This window comes from Pseudophryne corroboree, chromosome 10 (genome assembly GCF_028390025.1).
Source record: "Pseudophryne corroboree isolate aPseCor3 chromosome 10, aPseCor3.hap2, whole genome shotgun sequence".
Lineage (NCBI taxonomy): Eukaryota > Metazoa > Chordata > Amphibia > Anura > Myobatrachidae > Pseudophryne > Pseudophryne corroboree.
In genome coordinates, this window is record NC_086453.1 from 332,587,124 (window position 1) to 332,599,372 (window position 12,249).

Below are 12,249 nucleotides of genomic sequence, written 5' to 3' on the forward strand. Positions count from 1 at the left end.
TAGTTTTCAAAAGTGCACCCAATTTAAAATAAATATTGGCCCCAAGTAGATTGAAACCTATTAACAGCAATAATGAAGGTACTCCTTTCCTGACTAAAACAGTGGGATGCTTTCCATGTAGGAAATGCATTTGCTGCAAACATATGGAAAAGAAAACATTCCAGTGGTAGTTAGATACAGGGTTTAAATATACATTGAGGGAGACAGTTTCATGTAATACTACCTTTGTAATCTATAGGAATCAGTGTAATTGTGGTTTGGCCTACGTAGGTAAAACCAAAAGAACAGTAAAACTTCGGATTCAAGAACACTTACGTAATATTAAAAATAATGTGAAGACACATAGCCTACCACATCATTTCTTTGAATTACATGGTTCAGAAGTGAAGGACTTAACCTTTACGATTCTGGAACATGTAAAGCCTAATGTGAGGGGTGGTAATAGGGAACTATTGATCTCCAAATGGGAATCATTCTGGATATATACCCTTAATACCCTCTATCCAGGAGGACTAAATGAGGGTATTGATGTACTGTAGTTTCATTTCTCTAGCTTTTGGTAAAATTGTTGAAATACACTTTATGTTGGGCAACTAGTTTGCTTAAATTGTATAAAGGAATGCATTGTGTTTTGTAAACAGTGGGGACAATTTTTTAATTTCAGTAACACAATTAGGTACACATAGTTATTTTATTGAAACTGATGCACTTTAATGGTTATATATCCAATTAAGAACAATAAAGGACTTTAAACAAAAATAAATAATTGATTATAAAGATTATAATAATATGTAATTAGCACTATATGAAATATTAATTGATATATATATATATATATATATATATATATATACACGAATGCATAATGAATTAAGCTATAAAATGACCTCAGGACTATTTTAATACACCATGTAGTGTTATCTGTTTATAAAGATACTGGAATTATGGATTTCAATATTAATTGTATTTAAATATATACATAATAGGGAGTAAAAATGCACTTGTGTATATGTGCACAAAGAAATATTGATTGGTTTAATACCAATTTAAATATATTATCTGTATGGTATATATGGTAATATATGGTGCTAAAATAGATTACCATTATAAATTAAGCTTTTTCTCTAACAAGTCTTAAATGAATGAGACCTTAGGTGAAACATAGTTTATACAATATTGTCCCCTGTACAAACATTATTTAAAGGAGTAGTTCAGGTGGAACGCAGTATGCGCTCCACTAAAGTGCCGGACCTGTATTGAATAACGTTGCTTTGATCCATCTTGCCCCTGGTAGAATGCAGCGTGCGCTCCACCGGGATGCCGGACCCGGAAACCGCGTAGGCTTGAGAACCAGGTGTAACGCAGCGTGCGTTCCACCAGGACAGGGAACCGGGAAGTCTTTTAATTACGAGCATGGACTCCCGTGCTTACAAATTGAAGTCAACACAGGTGTTGGTGGAACACAGTCATGCGTTCCACTCTCCGGTTCTTCCGGAAGTCTGGAACTAATGGATAGTATTTATGCAATTATGGCGAAAATAAAGGTGAGGAATGTTCCCTTAAATGTAGTTTTGCTTAGATATTAAAACTACCTTCATCAGATATGACTAGAGGAGCTTTCTTATACTATAAGAATAGGGATCACTTTTGTAATTAGGATTATTTGCTTAAACATCTATTTGCTAAATGACAGGAAATTAGGTAATAGTCCAAGCACTATAAATATCTAATAGGAGCAATATGCTCTCACTTGCACTACAGACACAGAGGTGTTAGGATCACAGCGGGTTTATACAGTCTTTTGTAAGTATACATTAATTCTGAAATTTTTAAATGAAGTCCCCATTGTATTAATAAGGTGTACTATAGAGCATTGTTATTATTAGTCAAAAGGTTGGTCAAACTGATAATTATATGGAAAACTTAAAACTAAGACAAAGATTAAGAATGTTACTATTATGTAAAAAAATCTTGTTACTAAAATAATAATTGAAGTAGTTTTATTTTGAGACTGTTCAGGATAACATAACTGTTTTGGAAAATCAAAACTGTATATTTTTTTAATCATATTTTACGTATGAGTATAATGTGAATAACCTCTATGTAGGTGCCTCTGGATTCCCTGAGACGTGTCTGACCAGTGGTTTTAAACAGGAACTACAATACCTCCTATTGTAATTAACAACTACAATTTTGGGGTTAGTACAGCTTCCCCTATTTATATATATATATATATATATATATATATATATATATATATATATATGTATATATATATATATATATATATATATGTATATATATATATATATATGTATATGTGTGTATATATATATATATGTATCTTGGATAATCCGGCACTCCTGTGCTGGTACATTAAGTGTTGGGTGCTCGTGCTGTTTTGAATACAAGTCCTCTGTTGCTAAACAAGCAAGCTGCACGTCACTCCATGAGAAAAAAAGTGCTTTAATGAATGTTGGTTACATGAGAAAAAATCAGCCTATCCGTTTTATCAACGGCTCGTTTCGGGACTTTGCATTGTCCCTTCGTCAGGATAACATATGGCTGCTGTGTTCTGTAACAAAAAAGCGTGCTGAAAAGAAAAAGAAAGAAAAAGAAAGTGTGCTAAAGTCTTACCTTATCAGAGGTCAGAGGAGGAGATAAATCCACAGCCTTACAGAAATTAGAATCACGCTGGATTTTTAAACTGGACACCATTCATCCCAATGGACTGAATGAGAAAATCAACTGGAACATTCTTTGACAGACTTCCTTGCTGCATAAAATATTTATATCGTCCATTTACATAGTTCATTCCTATGCATTCTGCTTATGTTCCTCCAGCAGCATCCATCATACACTAACTCAGCACTTCTTCAGCATGCCTTCCCTATTATTCTAACTTTTTTCTTGAACATTTCATCACCTTCATCACAGTCCCATACTGCTTTTGCTTAATATATCATATTTAAGTAATTCCCTTTTCTAATGCTTTTACATTTCACACACGGTGGTTTAACGTTTTCTTTCTGCAATCTGCAGCTCCGGTGACCGGGGACGCTAGCCGGGTTGCCATGGCAACAAGCTGCAGCCAATGACAGCCATTTCCGGGACGACGTCACCGGGACCACAGGCGCGCCTCCCCGACCTCCGGCAGCAGCAGAGCACACGCATACAAGATCTACAGGGATATAAGGTAAGACTTTAGCACACTTTCTTTTTCTTTCTTTTTCTTTTCAGCACGCTTTTTTGTTACAGAACACAGCAGCCATATGTTATCCTGACGAAGGGACAATGCAAAGTCCCGAAACGAGCCGTTGATAAAACGGATAGGCTGATTTTTTTTCTCATGTAACCAACATTCATTAAAGCACTTTTTTTCTCATGGAGTGACGTGCAGCTTGCTTGTTTAGCAACAGAGGACTTGTATTCAAAACAGCACGAGCACCCAACACTTAATGTACCAGCACAGGAGTGCCGGATTATCCAAGATACACATGTACAGCAGCTGTTAGCAAAACACAGCTGTAGTATCAAGGCACCCAAAGCGGATTTATACATTTATCTTCATTTGTTTCTAAGTGAGCTAAACACTTCACCACACAGCAAGCATGTCTGAAGCAAGCAATAACCCCGCTACTTCTGGAGACATCAACTTTGTAGGTCTTACACTACAAGCTGGAGATACACTAAGCTTTACACAACAACAAGCTGAACAAATACTCTTTGATGTAGATGCAGTCCCAGACACGCTGGAATTTACCCCAAACGATGTTTATCAACAACTGCTGAAGTTAAGAAATCGGGAAGTGGACTACTTGCTACACGGATCGACTCTATCCGACTACTATCGCCAAAAACTCATACCACGCGGGTTTAGAATCCTTAACGTGCCAACAATAGGACGCATGAATGCGGACTTCTGCAGGCGATGGATAGCAGTTCTGAACAAGTGTAGTTTTGATTTAATGTTACTAGTAATAGAGGAGGCAGGGAAAGAACTCAAAGCAACTAGATCACGCATAGAAGAATACCACCTGTCGCAACAACAAATGCTACAAGATCCCAACCACAATACATGGTGGATCAAATTAAATCAGCAAGTTGAAAACCATAAAAAAGAACTACTGAAATTTAAAAATACCAAACTCCAGGTAGTTAAATCTGACTACGAAGAACACCGTGTGTACCGTTGGCTGACGGGCACAGACTCCACCAGGCAAAACCGCACCAATTATAGATCTAATTGGCGCCAACGTCGAGATCAGAGGTCCAAGGACCGTCAACACTCTAATAGCGATAGCGATTTTAAAATAGCTGACTCAGACGATGCCATCAACCCACAACGCCCCCCTTTAGGGGTTCGCACCAGAGCGAAATTAGATACCGGAGGAGAACTACCAGAAGGAGCGGCCAAAACAAAAGGCTCAGTAAAGTCTCAGCCAAAAAACAAAAAGACAACTTGATTTTCAACCTATCATCTAGGGATCTCTCACTTGCAGAAACCTCCCTACTGAACAAAGGTTTGTCTTATGTCCCCACAAACTTCCACGATGACTTCGAATGGCAGAATGATCTACATAAAATGGAACGAAAACTAAGATTGAAAGAATATTTTCAAAAACAACCGGAAGCTGAACCACCAACGGCTATGGAAGTCAAATTAAGAAAACACCACAAATCCAAATTTGATCCCATATCAACAAATGCTTCAATCAAAACTTAGTCGACTGTTGGATGAAGCAGTCCACAAATTTAAAGGAGCACGACCGAAAATTTATCCCAACCTGACAACGGAAGAATTCAGAGCACTAAAATCACTCAAAGCTGACACCTCCATCATAATACGACCAGCAGATAAGGGCGGCAGTGTAGTTATACAGGACTTACATAAATACAAACAAGAAATACAGAGGCAATTATCTGATACTGTCACATATCAGCTTCTCACCAGAGACCCAACGGATCAATATAAGCAAGAATTGTCAGACATCTTAGAAAAAGCAGAACAAGATGGCTGGATAACTACCAAAATTAAAACATCTTTACTGGTTAAGTTTCCTATAACACCAGTACTATACACGGTTCCCAAAGTACACAAAAATTGTGTTGAACCACCGGGCCGCCCCATCGTGTCAGCAAGAGGCTCTTTATACCATCCTATAGCCGAATTGCTCGACTCTTTGTTACAGCCACATATCACCAAGGAACATACGTACCTTAAAGATACAACATCCTTTCTTAAAGCTTTAGCTACTTTCTCCAATACAACGGAGTTTCAATATCTATGCACCATGGACGTTAACTCTCTGTATACTTCCATCCCTCACAGCGAGGGCCTGGAGGCTGTACAGGAGTTCGTTAGCAGGATTCAAGAACCTTTTGGATTTCACATTCCCCTCTTTCTACAGCTACTACGCTTGGTGCTAACACGGAATTACTTTCTGTATGATGGCAGATATTATCTGCAAGCCCAAGGCTGTGCCATGGGAAGTGCAGTAGCCCCGGCATATGCCAATATTTACATGTTTAAACTGGAACAAGAATTCTTTCTAAATAACGCCGACTATAAGAAACATATCTGTTGGTATATCCGCTACATAGATGACTGCTTCATGCTTTGGAACAGCAGCGAAGAAGCATTTCTAGAAATGATGACCAACATTAATCATCTCCCCTCTAGCATCAAGTTTACCTTCAAAATCAGCACCACAAGAGTCAATTTCCTAGACGTCATAGTGACCAATCAACAGAGCCATTTGGAAACTTCAGTTTACTACAAACCTACAGACCGTAACACTCTTCTGGAAGCAAGCAGCCATCACCCCAAGGCACTTAAACAGGGACTTCCACATTCTCAAATGCTCAGAATAGCCAGAATAACCAGCAACGCAGATGATCTGCCAGCTGCGTTGGACATCACCATGAATAAATTCATCCAGAGAGGCTATGACCCCATAGAACTGGCAAAGACAAAAGCAAAAGTATTACAAATTCCAAGACAAGGCCTGTTGAACCAGCAAATTCCTGCGGACACTAAAGATAAATTCATCTGGTCAACTACCTTTTCCACCACCAGCCCCATGATAACAAGGGCAACAAAGGCACTCTGGCCAATAGTGAAAACTGACCCTAGTTTACCATGTTTTACTAATAAAACACCAATGACTAGCTTCAGGAGAGGAAAAAACCTACGCGACCATCTTGTTAAGGCGGATATCACTAACCTTATACCATCTTCAGGCATTTTTGGTTTCAGCAAAAAACCGGGTTGGTATAAATGCGCCTCTTGCACTACGTGCAAATACCTCATTTCAGGAAGTACCTTCCAGCACCCACACAAAAATAAAAAATATGAAATCCAACAGATCCTTACCTGCTCCTCACGGTTCGTTATTTATTACATCACATGCCCATGTAATAAATATTACATCGGCATGACCAGCCGCATGTTTAAAGAGAGGATGGCATTGCATCGCTCTGCGATAACCAAATCTCTCCAAGGAGAACAAAATGATCAGCCAGTGGCACGGCATTTTAAAACATGCCAACACAGTCTGGGCCAACTACGTTACCAAATAATTGACCAGCTTCCACCAATGATCAGAGGAGGAGATAAATCCACAGCCTTACAGAAATTAGAATCACGCTGGATTTTTAAACTGGACACCATTCATCCCAATGGACTGAATGAGAAAATCAACTGGAACATTCTTTGACAGACTTCCTTGCTGCATAAAATATTTATATCGTCCATTTACATAGTTCATTTCTATGCATTCTGCTTATGTTCCTCCAGCAGCATCCATCATACACTAACTCAGCACTTCTTCAGCATGCCTTCCCTATTATTCTAACTTTTTTCTTGAACATTTCATCACCTTCATCACAGTCCCATACTGCTTTTGCTTAATATATCATATTTAAGTAATTCCCTTTTCTAATGCTTTTACATTTCACACACGGTGGTTTAACGTTTTCTTTCTGCAATCTGCAGCTCCGGTGACCGGGGACGCTAGCCGGGTTGCCATGGCAACAAGCTGCAGCCAATGACAGCCATTTCCGGGACGACGTCACCGGGACCACAGGCGCGCCTCCCCGACCTCCGGCAGCAGCAGAGCACACGCATACAAGATCTACAGGGATATAAGGTAAGACTTTAGCACACTTTCTTTTTCTTTCTTTTTCTTTTCAGCACGCTTTTTTGTTACAGAACACAGCAGCCATATGTTATCCTGACGAAGGGACAATGCAAAGTCCCGAAACGAGCCGTTGATAAAACGGATAGGCTGATTTTTTTCTCATGTAACCAACATTCATTAAAGCACTTTTTTTCTCATGGAGTGACGTGCAGCTTGCTTGTTTAGCAACAGAGCACTTTATATATATATATATATATATATATATATATATATATATATATATATACACATACATATACATACATACATACATACAATTGATTTTTTGAGAAAAGTAATTTTTTGATATGTCAATCTCTAAATTTAGAATGTATAATCAATCAATCTTGTTGGGCCAGTGAAGTTGCCACATTTTCTCTACCAGTATTGGTATGTACCAGCACAAAAAATATCGTTCCAAAATTATGTGTTCTTTCCTTCTTTAGGCAACATTATTACTTGCCCATTTAATTGTTTATAGGCAGGTGGAGATTACTAAATATCCACAGCACTAAACAATTTTAGGTATGTACCAGCGAACCTCTTCCACAATGTCCTCCACCATATGTATTTGTATTATAATAAGTAAAATTGTGTGACACCATTCTTTTTAATTTTTCTTAGGTTCATATATATCCCTGAGGAAGTCCTATTACAGGGACGAAATGTGTGGGGTTTTAAAAATCAAGGTGTTTAGGATACCCAGTATACATTGGAGAGTCCCCACCACTGAGCTCACATCCTGGGGTTTTGGGTGGCACTCTGTTCTCCATCTGTTTCTATGTAATCTGGTTATTCTTTTGTGTACACCTTGTATATAGTGTAGAAAATAATACACATTATATTTTTTGTTGATGTTATTAATAAACATCAGAATTTTATTAACCAAAGGTTCCATTTTTGCTGTCTGTACTTTTTGGTGAGAGGGTATTTTTTAGGTAAAGCATTTGGCTGAGTATAACTGAACACTGAATTTGAAAGAGATCAGAGTATCCACTCCAAGTTGGGATTGCAATTGAGTCCTTTAACAACACGATTGAAAGCATTCAGACGTCCAAATCGATAAGATCATATGGACTCATATATGGACAATTGACCTTGATATTCTAGTGCCCTCCGGGCTACATTATTGTCTACATTTTTCTGTTCCCGCTAACAGGGGTTCTACCAAGAGGTGCTGCTTTTTGAAGCTCGTGATAAGGGTATTTTTCTTTTTATATAAATATATATATATATATATATATATATATATATATATATATATATATATATATATATATATATATATATATATATATATATAAAACAAATACTCTCCCTCTGCGCTTTTACACAACAAGATAAATGGGAATTATATTAGGCTGCACAAATTCCGCTAAGTCCCTTGTTAGGAGAGACTAAAAATAAAAATATATAGAAATAGAGGAATAGGCGCCCTTGGGTTTGTACAGGGAGGAAGTATAACCCGGGGGCGCCTATTCCTCTTTTGCTATATATATATATATATATTATATACATACAATGTCGGATAGGCACTCACCCTTCCTTGGGAATAGAACCCCGGTGCCTTCTGGAAACAATGACACATCCAGCGATTCCTAGCATGCAGCGGCACTCAGGGACAAACTCATGGATAATTCAAAATAAGCAGTGTTTAATCCATGTCAAAACAAAACAGTTCCATCCAACGTTTCGGGGCGCGAACACCCCTTTGTCAAGGTGAACAAGTGAGAAGTGAATAATGTGACAAAAACAATTACCTTTATGTGTAGCGAGGTCCCGCCTGCGGGAGGTGCAGCAATCGATCAGGGAAAGACGTGAGCTTACTTCCCTGTGTGTGATTAGATGACGTCATAACCCAGCACCGATCACATGGTCCGACGTCACGACGTAGAACGTCCGGGTTCCCCTGGCAACCATCTACGCAAACGCTGTCCTGTCAGGCAGCTGTTCTTGGAGACATGGGGTCCTTCGGGTAATCCTGGTCGCGGCGGTCCAGATTCGGCACTGTGAAAACAAGTGAAACTAGTGCACTGATTATGACAGATAGTGAGATTTACAAATAATGTGAGTTGCAGCGTCAGTCATTGATAGAATCGTACAGACAAAGTAATAAAATACATTTAAAACTGTCATATTAAATGTGTATGGAACTAGATGACTGCTGCACTGTAATCAAAAATATGTATGCATTTAAAATCTGGTGCAGTAATCAGGGTCCACGTAGAAGGTGTCTGGGAGCTCTGACAATTACAATCTACAGTGTCACCTGGTCCTGCACCCCTATATATGATGTACAATAGTGCATAATAAGGTTGATGTACACTTAGCACCATAGAAACAACTTCTCAAAACACACTCCATTGTATTTTGTCATTGAGTCCTTTTGGCTTGATAGTTGACAAATGGTACATCCATCTGGCCTCAAGCCTCAATAGGTCTCCAGCTCTATCTCCACCCCTTAATCTCTTGTTTTCACAGTGCCGAATCTGGACCGCCGCGACCAGGATTACCCGAAGGACCCCATGTCTCCATGACTACAAGAACAGCTGCCTGACAGGACAGCGTTTGCGTAGGTGGTTGCCAGGGGAACCCGGACGTTCTACGTCGTGACGTCGGACCATGTGATCGGCGCTGGGTTATGACGTCATCTAATCACACACAGGGAAGTAAGCTCACGTCTTTCCCTGATTGATTGCTGCACCTCCCGCAGGCGGGACCTCGCTACACATAAAGGTAATTGTTTTTGTCACATTATTCACTTCTCACTTGTTCACCTTGACAAAGGGGTGTTCGCGCCCAGAAACGTTGGATGGAACTGTTTTGTTTTGACACGGATTAAACACTGCTTATTTTGAATTATCCATGAGTTTGTCCCTGAGTGCCGCTGCATGCTAGGAATCGCTGGATGTGTCATTGTTTCCAGAAGGCACCGGGGTTCTATTCCCAAGGAAGGGTGAGTGCCTATCCGACATTGTATATGTACGGGACTTTGAGGTTATTACCACATTGACCATTTGGGACAAGGCACCCCCCATTTTTCTACTGCTGAACTTTAATTTTCTTTGAAGAGTCATACTGTATTATACAGTGACCCTTTATGGAAGGAGGAGAGTGTGAAGGCAATCACAGCACGGACACCAGCACTTTCTCCACACCTGTTTAACAGCACTTTTTTGCACAGCAGCATTAAGCACTTTTTGATTTGGAGACTGCCAAGCACTGACACTTTATATACATAGCACTTTATTCACTGTACACCAGTGCAAGTGATTTAGGGCATAATTATCAAGTCCAGTGACTCCTTTTCATTCACACGAGGGCCCATGAGCACATTCCGGGTTACGGGGGATTACCAACGAATTTAACGGACACATACAGCTTCACTGATGCGGATGCAGACAGATTGAGGTTTACAGAAGATTTAACTGAGGCAGATGACCAGTTGAGCATGGAGGACATCTTTCACCAATTAATTAAATTAAAGAGACGGGAATTAGATTTTCTAATGCATGGCATTTCCCTGTCAAATTACCATAGGGACAAGATGATCCCGCGGGGCTTTCGCATCCGCAACGTGCCCACCATAGGACGTTTCAATACTGAGTTCTGTAGCCGGTGGATAGGCATTTTGAACAAGTGTAGTATGGATCTAATGTTATTGGTTGTGGAAGAGGCAGGCCGGGAACTTAAGGTTACCCGTGAAAAAATAATGCAATTAGAAACAACTCACAAGGATACGCTAAGATTGGATACCAACCAAAACATGATCCAAAAACTACAATTGCAAGTAAACAAATACAAAGGTGAGCTTATAAAATTCAAGCGGGGGAAACAACTAACCATCAAAGAAGACTATGAGACCAATAGAGTCTACCGTTGGCTCTCTGGAGGTGAGCCGGGCAATCACAGGCCTTACAATTATAGGTCCAAACACAGTTGGCGTAAATGCCGCAAAGACCGTAGCAACGACCTTATAACTTCAAGTAGTGATAGTGAGTTCGCTATGGGCGACTCAGAAGGGCCTTCTGAAACATCAAGTGTCCCTTTAGGGACCTCCCCTGCCTCCGCAGCAGGCACAAGAGCAAGAGGACGCCCACCCGCAGGGGCCAGCAAAGCACAAGGATCCAAAAACGCCTCAACAAAAAAGAAAGCCTAATTTACAACCTATCCGACCGACAGCTCAGTGATATGGAAGTTAAAGTACTTAACAATGGGTTGTCCTTCGTGCCGACCAATAAATTTGACGAACTAGGCTGGCAAGTCGAACTTCATAAGTTCGCTCGTAAACTTCGGCTACAGGAATTTTTCCAACAGCACACCCCTTCAGTCAGTCCGGATCCTCATCAAGCGTACATCAGTTCCACACGTAAATCTCAGTTTGACCCTGCTTCGACGAATGCTTCCATTAAATCGTTCATCCGACTGGTAGACGATTCGGTAATTAGATACACAGTGACACCAACGGTGGCACATTACAACTTATCCAAATCCGAATTTAGAGCACTGAAACAGCTGGGTTCATGTAGGGATATAGTTATCCGCCCCGCCGATAAAGGGGGCGGGATTGTCATTATGAACTTGACAGATTATAAGTCTGAAGTCTACAGACAACTTTCGGACCAACAAGTTTACCAAGAATTAGCTCGTGACCCTACCAGTGAATACAAACAGGAGATTGACACCATTTTGGACCTAGCAGAAAAAACTGGGAAGATTTCCAAGAATCTATGTACGGCTCTCAAACAAGAATTCCCTGTTGTACCGGTTCTGTTCACAGTGCCCAAAATACATAAGGACACAAAGAAGCCTCCAGGAAGGCCTATTATTTCCGCACATAAATCACTGTATCAACCAATTTCAACTTTTCTAGACAGCATACTTCAACCACTAATTGGTCAACAACCCAGAATCATCAAGGACACCACCATGTTTCTTTATCAACTTATGGCGCTACCAGATATCCCTGCTGACACTTTAATCTGTACCATTGACATCTGTAGCTTATATACCAGCATACCCCAGACCACAGGCCTTAGAGCTATGAGGGAATTTTTATCCTATGCAG

At 39.9% G+C, this 12,249-nt stretch overlaps 1 long non-coding RNA gene across 3 annotated transcripts; it reads left to right on the forward strand.

The window, feature by feature from the left end:
- Window positions 1–1,756: 1,756 nt before the first annotated feature.
- Window positions 1,757–8,071, forward strand: LOC134965599 (uncharacterized). Of its 3 annotated transcripts, XR_010188455.1 has the most exons (6): window positions 1,757–1,803; window positions 2,108–2,198; window positions 3,043–3,196; window positions 6,998–7,151; window positions 7,628–7,706; window positions 7,806–8,071. It is a non-coding gene; the product is annotated as an uncharacterized LOC134965599 (long non-coding RNA). The 3 variants fall into 3 exon arrangements; XR_010188454.1 differs by lacking the exon at window positions 7,628–7,706; XR_010188456.1 differs by lacking the exons at window positions 2,108–2,198; window positions 7,628–7,706.
- The last annotated feature ends 4,178 nt before the right edge of the window (window positions 8,072–12,249 follow it).